This window comes from Cajanus cajan, chromosome 3, assembly GCF_000230855.2.
Source record: "Cajanus cajan strain Asha chromosome 3, NIPB_CcT2T_4, whole genome shotgun sequence".
In the NCBI taxonomy this organism is placed as follows: domain Eukaryota; kingdom Viridiplantae; phylum Streptophyta; class Magnoliopsida; order Fabales; family Fabaceae; genus Cajanus; species Cajanus cajan.
Genome location: NC_138519.1, coordinates 74,996,296 through 75,007,469, shown reverse-complemented (window position 1 = coordinate 75,007,469; position 11,174 = coordinate 74,996,296). Strand labels below are relative to the sequence as shown.

Below are 11,174 nucleotides of genomic sequence, written 5' to 3'. Positions count from 1 at the left end.
TATCACTAAAAATAAAGATAATGGTAACAGATTTTATTTCATTGTTAGTCAAACTGGAGTGAATCACTTACTACCAAATTGACACTATATTGTAAAGGATGAAATGACATGATATTTTTTCTTGAAGTCATTAATGATGTACCCCAACAACAACAACCTATTCTTGAAGAGGTAGAACCTGAAGTAAAGGAAGAGGATACACAGGACTAATATTTCACTAGGGGTGTTCATGGATCGGTTTTTTCAAAAAATCGATCCAAACCGAACCAAACTGTTTTATAAAGGTGGATCGGTTTGGTTTTTTTAAAATATGGATCGTTTTTTTGAAATTAATCGGTTCGGTACGGTGCAGTTATCTACTTTTTTACTCATACATGGATCGATTTTTTTAGAAAACCAAACCGAACCGAACCGATCCACTTTGTAAAAATGGATCGGATAACTGAACCGATTTTATAAAGTGGTTCAGTTCGAATTTTTTTTCAAAATGGATCGAATTTTTCAATATGGATCTGATCGGTTATGGATTGGTTCGGATCAATTTGGATTTTTTGCACACCCCTACATTTCTCCATACAACCACATGTAGGGACGAATCTAAATTAATCATAGTGGAGGCACTTGCACCTACTAAAAAATTTTTCATTCTTTTTTTATATATAAAATATTAATAATTTTATAAAATATATATTATTAATTATCTTTTAATTATCTTTTTATATCTAATATAATAAATACATTAATATATTTTTTTATATTTTATTTTATTGTTTAATTATTTTTTATTTTGTGGTAAAATTATCTTCATTTTTAATGAAGAAAAAATTTACTTACTTCAAGATTAAGTCTTGATAGATTTATTTTACTTAATAATTAATGTTCTATATCAAATTTTTAAAAATTTAATTGTTAAATTAAAAAGCTTTTCATATATAGATCAAATTGATAAAAAAATTTTAAAAATTAAAAATCATATGATAATTCGTTAAATTAATTCAAAATAACATATAAAATATTTTTTTTAAATGAGTGTAAAAATTTAGAGGACACTAAAAGAAAACAAATTAATAATTTTATTATATTTATCCTATTAATTTTTATCATTTTATTCCTCTAATTTTAAATAAGTTGCAAAAAATTATTAAGTGACACTTAAATATTTCTTCAGACAGAAAGAGAAAAAGGAAAAATTATCACTCTATTTATAATATAATTGTATTTTATAAATATAAGTAATTTTAAAATTTTTATCATAAAAAAATATTTTCAAAATTATTATAGTTCTGGAACGGGCTGTTCTTTTGTACTCGTGGTGAGTTAATTTTGCATCTGGAACGGCCCGTTTCAGATGCAAAATTAACACACCAAGTGTGCACCCATAACGGCTAGAACGAGGGCATTCTGGTTCCAGGTGTTTTCAAGGAATTTGGCATCCACCTGTGCATCCACGTGACCAACAATTAACTCCGTTTAAATAATTTAGACGAAAATCCGACATTGAAACCAATTAATTTATTAGGAACCAAATTGAGACCAAAAATCAAAGTGGGACTAAATTGAAACAAACAATTATTATAAGGGACCAAAATAGGTTTTTAGCCTAAAAAAATACTGATGTTATAACGAAATGAGTAAAAAGTGTAATTATTATTGATATACTGGCAAATGAAACCTCAAAGTATAAACATGATTATTATATTACTAACATATATATATATATATATATATATATATATATATATATATATAGCATATCAAGTGAGAGAGAATTTATTATGAAAGATGAGAGGGTTAAATTTATATATATAAATTTAATATTTAATTGCAAATGTTTTAATTATAAATAAAACACAAAAATTTCTATACACTTCAATGGATAATAATAAAATTAATTATAAATATTAAATTTAATAAAATAAATAAATTATCACAATAGATAAGTTAATTTAATAAGTGAGTTACACCAATAAGCAAGTTACTTTTTATTTAAATAGAATATATAAAGACACGAACAGTTGAATCTCACTAATATATAATAAAGGAATATACTATTGTGTAATCATTTTTAGTTTTTATTTTTAAAGAAATCTCAAATTTATGAGTTACTAAAAACAAATTCCATTATTATAGATAGAAACTTGAGCCGACAACAATTATAATGTCACATACAAGATTAGTCATATATGGAAAAAAACAGGCCTTAAAGGGAAATAATAAATGGTCGTAAATCCTTATTTTTAACAGTTGTAATAGTGTCTATATTAAGACACTTTATTCATTTGTTGTACTCTGTTCTGTTATGCATCAATACAGATAAACACTTTCTCTGTTTTTCTCTCCTCCATGACAGAACTCTAACATGGTATCAAGAGCACTGTGACATCAACCATGACTTCTGCTTCTCGATTCGTTCCACAGACGCTCCATATATCGATGATAATAATTTCTCTCCTCTACTTGGACATTGTAACAATGCCAATTACTAAAATACATGTTTAAGGTGTTTATGGCGCCACAAACAACAGCGAGGAAGAGAGCTAGGGCAACATTACCGACGTCCTTGGCACGATCATGAAGGGAAGAGTAGTGGTGAACAGAGTATAATCCTAGGGGGACACATGGAGTGATACGCTCGAGTTCCGAAAGGTAGAAGAGGTCGGAGGGGGGGTTTTCGATGATATTAAGAGGGATGAAGGATTGGATCTTAGTGATGCTGATGATGGTATTTGAGGAAGTGTCGTCGATGGAGTAAGAGGTAATTATAAATGCCCTACAAGGACGTGCCTTTGCAGTACTCACCATGAGGAGAACCATGACGGTGACAATACAAAGATGGGTCATGCCAAAGCGGGATTGAAAACTTGAAAAGATATTGAGTGTGAAGAGAAAATAAGATAACAAATTACTAGTTAATAGTTAATCTTATTAATAAAAATCAAAGATAGTGCATGTGTGTTCAATGTGAATGAGTTCCAATTTCTTAGGACAAGTTAGTTAGTAATTAAACTATCTTTTAAAATTATCTTTTTAAGTAAAATCTTTCATAACTACTTTTGACTTTTCAACCTTGTTTGTTATAGTTATTTACCTTTGGTGTATCCGTTGTTTTTCTATTTTATGAGAATGTTACGTTATAGAACTTCATTTAGGAAACAAATGTCGTTCATTTTCTAATCTATGTATTTGTAAGAATTGTTTTCGGGTTATGCGATTTTCCATGATTTTTTTTTTGAAATACAAAAGATGCATAAATAAATAAGACTTTAATTATATAAAATGTTTATTTTTGATATTCCACTATCAACAAATAGAAATTATCTAGATATAACTTTTTTAAGCAATTAAAATAAGAATATGCAATCTTACTACTAATAGTAATAAATGATTGAATGGTAGTATTAAAATCATTGTACATTGTTATTAATTAAATTCATATAAAAATAATAATATAGGTTAAATTTCTTTAACGATTTGCAATACAATTAAATGTAACAAACAAAAAAATTAACATATAAAACCTAAGAAAATATTCAAATTATATTTATTGTATAAAGATTTTTTAATTTTTAAAACCTGAAAAAATCGAAGTTAGGGAATAATTTGACACACCAAACGGAACCACGCTCACATTGCCCTTTTTGTTTCATTCGTGTTTCTTAACTAGAAAGCTTCTCATGCGTTTTGCTAATTGAGGGTAGTCTTCAAGTAGTTTTTGTTTTGAAAGGGTGTCATCCTCCTTTTGTGGGGTCCACAACACCTCACCAGCCTTTAAGAAATTCAAGCTTCTGGTTATTATTAATGAAGAAATAACACTAATTATATAAAAATATACTAACTTAATGACTGATCTCTTACTAATAATTTGCTTGAGAGAAGGCTCCTGAGCTTTTGTAAGGCTATCTTCAAATCTTCAGCCCCATTTATGTCAGGAAGCTTATGTGCTCCTTTAGCAGCAACCAAGATTGTTATCTGGTATAAGTACATCTCAAGTATAAGAACAAACAATGCAAAAACTTTTCTTTTTGCATTGTTCAACTTTGACAAGAAAAAGGGATTTTAGAAGATACGAGTTATGGATTCAAAATTTTCAATCCAAAGATAAAAATGAAATAAATGTGTGCCTAATAAGGATGAAGCAATTGAGTTGGACCACATGCCTCTCTAGTTAATCTTTCCTAAGATGATATCTTGATACAATGAAAGTATAAAGCAGGTAAGGATCTTGCATCTTTGATATGTGGACATGTTGGTGAATAACGAGCCTATATGATAGAACATGGATTTTAGATGAGAAATAAAATGAATGAAACTCATTTAAACATTTTTCACTATTTGTAAAAAAAAAAATTCAGATATATATTTTTTTATACTCTTTCTTTTCTTTTTTCTCCTCTCATTTGTTGTCTGCAACTAAACAAAGAATAAATGTTGAATAGTGATAGATTCTAAAATATACTGAGCACTGTTAATTGAGAAATCAGGAGCAAAGCCTTTGTTATTATTGGGCTAATCATATTTTCCTCTTCTCCTACATACCAATATAGGTGTGTTAATGGCCTATCAAAATACATTTGGAAATGAGTTACATCTAGTAATATTTTCAAAATAAAATTGAGTTGATGCATCCAATTTGAAATCTTCACTTATGCGAACCCTAGTTAGATGATACAAATATGAGCAAGGAAGCATGAAAATATTGTGGGACTACAGCACTTAAAATTTTATAATGCTTAAATTAGGAGTGAAATGAAAGTTTGTGCTGGTACACAAACAAAATTTTAATCAGGAATAGTATGTGCACAAAGAGATCATACCATACCACTATGTATTCGTTGCCAAACCCATTGAGAAGTCTCTCTTCTTCAAATATTTTCCTTCCCTCGTTAATCTCCTTTACATCAAACTGCAATAGACTATTAATTGGTTATAGCTATATTGCTGATATTATGCAAAATTATGATTTTTCTAATGGCTGAAATTGAAGTAGAGAACACTATTTTTTCTGCAATGCTCATCACAATAACCGTTTTGCATACTGAATTCAAAGAAACTGAAGCACATTTAAGATTAGCTTTTTAATAATCAAACCATACCATTCAGTATTCATTGCTAAACATATCACTCTGGATTTTTATACTTCTCTTTTCTGTATTGTTCAGATTAAGTAATGTCTCTTCATCAAATTTCGCCCTTTCTTCATCTGATAATTGATTATAGTATTTCTCCCCATCCTCTTTACTTTGCTTTAGATCCTCCTGCCAAAGATTGTTCACTAAAGATAACCTCTAAGAGTTACAATCTCCTAGCAATATAAAATTTAGATATATAGATAGTAACTAATAACCCAACAACAAGCTATTTAAAACTAAGATGTATATATATTAACTTATAACCAACAATTGCTATTGCAATTTGACCTTGGTAGAAGGAATGGACTTACAAATGAATATCCTGCAACAGTGTAACCAAGACGTCGAACCAAACTCTGTATTGTCTCTGTCACACATCAAATATCAAGTATGTCAAATACAAATCCTTGTACAAATAATGAAAGTTCAACTTTAGCTAATTCATAAAAGAAAATATTGATGTATAGAGAAAAAAGACCTTTCAAACTAGATTGTAATAATAACTAAGGTATGCAGAATAAGAGGCAAGAAATTTCCTAGGAGAACCTTGACATCATAAAGAAATCTCCTATGTGCACACTGAATCATAAAAGCCATCCCACCCCAAAGTCATAACATACACAAACATGAGCACAACTATGTACATGTTTTCACACACCATCAAATAACGGTGGTTTCCAACTGGTTCATGAACTATACCACTAGATGATTTCTTAGGAATGTGCAAGAAGCGTTATTCCCATAATAATAGTCCTCCCTGAACTTGATCAGCTGCAACTAGTAGCCATGTCTAAGGAAAAAGAAACTCAAGGAAACGAAACCTCCCTCCAACTTAATCCACACCAATTGACCAAAGTCACCGAACAACATAAATGCATTATAACACCTATTTTCACATAGGTTCAGCAAAACCATAGAAAAAATATCTCACAAGACCCACATCGTGACTTTTTTCTCCATGGGAATCAAACACAACATTAAGGGAATTTATAAGATTCACGCACCCTATTCAACCAACTGAGTTAGACTCCTTTGATGACCCACATCATGATGAGAAGAATATAACAAGCAGTTCCTAAAACTACCACCATCCCGAGAGGACGTATCTGCAGTTTCTGCAATCCTAGTTAGGTCCTTTTGTATTGAGCTTTCCATCCCACCGGACATCGCAACCTTAAATAAGACACAGCAAAATATGATTAACAAAAACTCTAAACAAACCCACTTGAGCCGATGACTTTCATAAAAAGGCTAGAATATCTACCAGCTAGATGTCAAGTCCGCTTTTCTCAATGGAGTACCACAAGAAGAGATCTATGTAGAGCAACTACAAGGTTTCATAAGCAAGGGCAATGAAGACAAAGTACTAAGGCTTAGAAAAGCTTTATATGGTTTGAAGCAAGCTCGTCGGGCATGGTACAGTAGAAAAGATCAATACTTCACTGGTCATGGATTCAGGATTAGTAAGAGTGAGCCAACACTATACATCAAGACCCAAGGTCAGTATGACACACTCATCGTCTACTTGTATGCAGGGAACAATATGAAGATGATGATAGAATTCAAAGAAAACATGATGAAGACATTTGAAATGAAGGACCTTAGCTTGATGGGCTTCCTTGGTATTAAGGTAAGTCAAAAGAAGAAAGGGATATTAATTTGTCAAAAGAAATATACTGAAGCTCTGTTGAAGAAGTTCAAGATGAGTGGTTGCAAGACTATCACTACTCTGCTTGTGACAAAGGAAAAGCTACAAAAAGATGATGGAGCACTAGATGCTGATGCATCTTGCTATAGAAGTGTTATTGGAAGCTTACTATATTTAACAGCCACACGACCAGGCATAATGTATGCTGTAAGTCTTTTATCAAGGTTTATGCAAAGCCCAAGCCAAATTCACTTTGGAGCAGCTAAAAGAATTCTAAGATATCTACAAGGTAAAAAGGAGTTTGGTATATGGTACAAAACCATGACCAACTCAAGTTTGCTCGGATACACCGATAGTGATTGGGCAGGATCGGTAGATGACTTGAAGAGCACCTCTAGTTATGCCTTCTCACTTGGATCAGGAATATTTTCTTGGGCATCAAAAAAGCAAGCAACAGTTGCACAATCAACTGCAGAGGTAGAATATGTTGCAGCAGCTGAAACTATAAGTCAAGCAATTTGGCTACGAAGAATACTTGCAAAAATGGGAGAATAACAAGATGGGCCTACTACAATCTACTGCAACAATAAATCAGCAATAGGAATGACAAAAAAATCCAGTACATCACAGCAGAACAAAACACATTGCAATCACTTCATTAGAGAAGCATAAACATCTAAAGTAATCAAGATGGAGTATTGTAAGACCGAAGAGCAAGTTGCTGACATATTCACAAAGGCACTACTGAGAGCAAGATTCGAACAGTTTCGCACTATGATAAGAGTTAGAGAAATTTGTATCAAGGAGGAGTGTTAAAATATGATAAGAACTTCTAGAATTAGCTAGATTATTATAGAAAATACATAGGTGTATGTACTAGATGATATAAATTCTAGAATTATGTAGATATCTCTAGAATCTTCTACATAAAACATGAATGATGGTGTTGAGGCCTATAAATACGCCATGTACCCAACATTTGTATCCAAATAACTAGTAAGTCATTTCCACTCAAATCTATTCCAACTATTTCTCTAAACTAATTTTTTTCAAGTAAGCTTATCAATATAAATTTGCCTCCCCATTCTTTCTACCAATCAAAGAAGTTTTTACTATTTGATAATTCATAAACTAACCGTTGTCATACCATTACTGTGACATGAAAAAGAGAGAGATCATTTACACAACAATGCCAACTATTCAAATTAGCACAGATATACCGTTTATGGATGTGAACGATAGATACCCATGTTAAGCGAGAAAAATAGTTGCTGTAACTACTATACTTCAATTATAGTAATCAACGTACTGCGGTACATGAACATGCCCAGTTGACACAGATTAGTCGTAAAAGTAAAACTGCACAATACAAAAATTTGTCCACACTTGGTAAATAAATGTTTCAACAGTGCCCACTTTGAATAGCATCAATTATATTTGTTGCTTTTTCATTCTTAAATGTGATTAAAATCAAGTTGTAAAAATGACAGGACCGATTGATTGGTATTATAACTACGGTCACAATTACTAGAACTATATTTTGACAAAAATAAAATTACAACCCATGCCCCATGAAATTGGTCCAAATGCAGTATGCAGTAGAAACAGCTCCAAAACCATATAGTTTTTCTATATAACCTATCAAATCCAGATATATTTTTATCAAGGTTGACTCATGCCACCCAGAAAGCCATACTTATTCTATATATCATGACGATCATAGTTTAAGTGGCCAAACAGATTGGCACAACATAATGAGGGGAAAATTATATATATATATATATATATATGAAAAAAATGTAGAAATACAAGTCCAGAGTGACATGCTAGAAGAATGCATACCCCAAGTCTGTCTTCATCTGCTTTATGGCTTAAGTGAAGCATACTAAATTCGTTGGTCAGATGAATACATTCTTGGATATTTTCAGGGGAGACAAAATCTAGAGCAACCTTTATGCACAACTGCCAAAAACCAACAAACAATACAATATTAATGTCAATAAGATTACAACTAAAAAGTAATTAACATGGAAAAGGGAAGACAGGCAGACAATTTGCTGTTGATAGGCATGATTTGAAAGACCCACATCAATTAGTAACAACGCAAAATTGGATCAAGACATAAATGGACATAATTTAGAATTGGCAAACCTTTAAGTTTCTAACTTGATGGGGACACCTAGCAGGTATAAAAACAGCCTCACCAAGGTTTTGTACAAAAGTCCATGGTTCAAAACAGGACCCTCAAATGCATAAATGGGAAGATGGTGAAATTCTATCTAGAACAAAAATATAGATAAAGAACTAATCAAATTCTTCTGAATTTCCCTTTATGATGAGAATTCAGATAAAAAACACGATCATGAATGGGGTGAAAAACCTATGCTATAACATGAAGGAATGAAATAACAATCAAGATAGTTTAACACCAGGATAAAACCTATTCTATAAGATGAAGATATAACATAATATATATTGATCTCAATATTAGTTACATTTAAGAGAAGTGAATATAAATGCAATTTCCTAAGAAAAAACACTACACATGCAATTTCCTAACAAATGTGCAGTTTCCAATGAAAATATTCAAATAAAACTAACACTTGAATTGAATCTCAAAATTAAGAAAGAATCATATTTGATGATAATTCCACCTCCTCATAGAAAATTGAATATATAATTTTTATTTAAACAAAGCATTAGTATTTTGAGATATTGTCAATTACTAATTAAAAAAATCAAGAGCAGAGTAGAACAGAATTTTCTTTTCTTTTAGTATAGAAGAATATCTTGATTCAAAAGGCATATTAAGAAAAAGACTTAATTGAAAAAAATAAATCAAGAGTAAACTATTCAAAATGAAAACCTGACCAGCATTATTTTCAAAAATTATGTAATTACCTGATCCACTTGAGAACAATGGAGATGCCTGAATTCCCTACAATGCTTCCTAAGATATTCTTCGAGCTTGCACACGTCTTGCCTTCGAAAAATACCCCAGAGTTTACAATGAAGCATTTTAGCAGAAATGTAACATTAAATTATTCATGTATATTTCCCTGACAGCTTAAGCTTATGGGATAGTTGGTTCAAGACATGGTATCAAGGCCTCCACAACCTAGTGATCTAGAGTTCAAAACTCGTTGCTCCCATTCTTCAAATGAAAATGTTTAATTTCAACACACTTCAAGCCCGATGGGCACTTGCATGAAGGGACATGTTAGAAATAAAATATAAAATCATTCATATGTCTTCCCCTGACAACTTAATTGTTAATAACTCCCTCAAGCCCACTCTCAGAACACATGGAGAAAATAACTTCATTGCCTATCATTATCAGGAAATAGAGTTGCACAGTTTGAACAGATCCCCAATTAAAAAGATGTATAGCAGAAGTGATATGGGTGAGCAAAGGATAATAGAACTTTGGCAGTTTCAGTGTTGCACAAAGCTGAGTCAGAAACAGACAGTTAGAGATCCTAATTGATCAGGGAAAGGAACAACATATATCAGATGGAAGGGGGAGAGAAAGTGCCAGGTTAAGAAGATTCTAGAATATAATTTGTAATAGAAAACCAGATCTCTTGAACATCTCGGAGTGGAGAGAGGTTTGTTAGGCTTTTCCTTCTTCTAGATTCAGTAATGACATTGATTCAGATTTAGAGAAACAAATCTTCAAACAGATAGTGTCAACTACATGTATCAAACACCACCATAATGTCCTATTGTAAATTATGTCTGTAGAAATCTATTGACCTCTCCATCCTTTTTAATGGTTTTGCCTGTCATTTTCCCCCTCCAATTACTAAAGCTTCCACAAATCTCCTCCACAGATGCTTAAATCACATAATGCAAGCTTCTACCATCTTTTGTAGAATAGGTGTTAACCTAACTTTCTATCTGGTGCGCTTATTCCTAATTATCTCGTCACTAGTCCACTTATCCAATGCAATATTGTCTTCGTTTAGTTTAGTGTCTCCGCATTTTACCACCCAACATTCAATTTCATACAACATCACAAGTCTTAAAGCTATGCAACATTGTCTACTCATCCAATGCAACATTGTCATTTTTTAATTTACTATCTCCAAATTTTATCACCCAACATTCAATTTCACACGACATCAAGCTATACAGTAAAAATTTCCCCTTAACCTTGGTCAACAGCTTTCTCTTATAGATAACACCCAAAGCATTTCATATTTTCATTTCTTCTACTTCTACCTGCTTGAATCCTAGGTATTGCCCCAAGATGCCTAAATCTGGTGACCTGTGGCACAGTATGATCTCCTATTTTCATCACTAAGCTAGGAATGGTGTTCCTCTTACTACACTCGCATTCCATAAAAAGAGAAATCTTCATTCAATAAAAATTCCTTCATTTCTATAATTTATAT

General features: G+C 31.7%; 1 pseudogene across 1 annotated transcript; it reads right to left on the bottom strand.

Moving 5' to 3' along the window:
* Window positions 1–3,389: 3,389 nt before the first annotated feature.
* LOC145956465 (FLUCTUATING-LIGHT-ACCLIMATION protein 1, chloroplastic-like) lies at window positions 3,390–6,296 on the bottom strand (annotated as a pseudogene). Its single transcript, XR_014432750.1, has 6 exons — window positions 6,215–6,296; window positions 5,441–5,496; window positions 5,094–5,255; window positions 4,820–4,903; window positions 3,856–3,969; window positions 3,390–3,766 (listed from the first exon to the last, which is right to left on the bottom strand). The product of XR_014432750.1 is annotated as an FLUCTUATING-LIGHT-ACCLIMATION protein 1, chloroplastic-like (transcript).
* Between the last annotated feature and the right edge of the window lie 4,878 nt (window positions 6,297–11,174).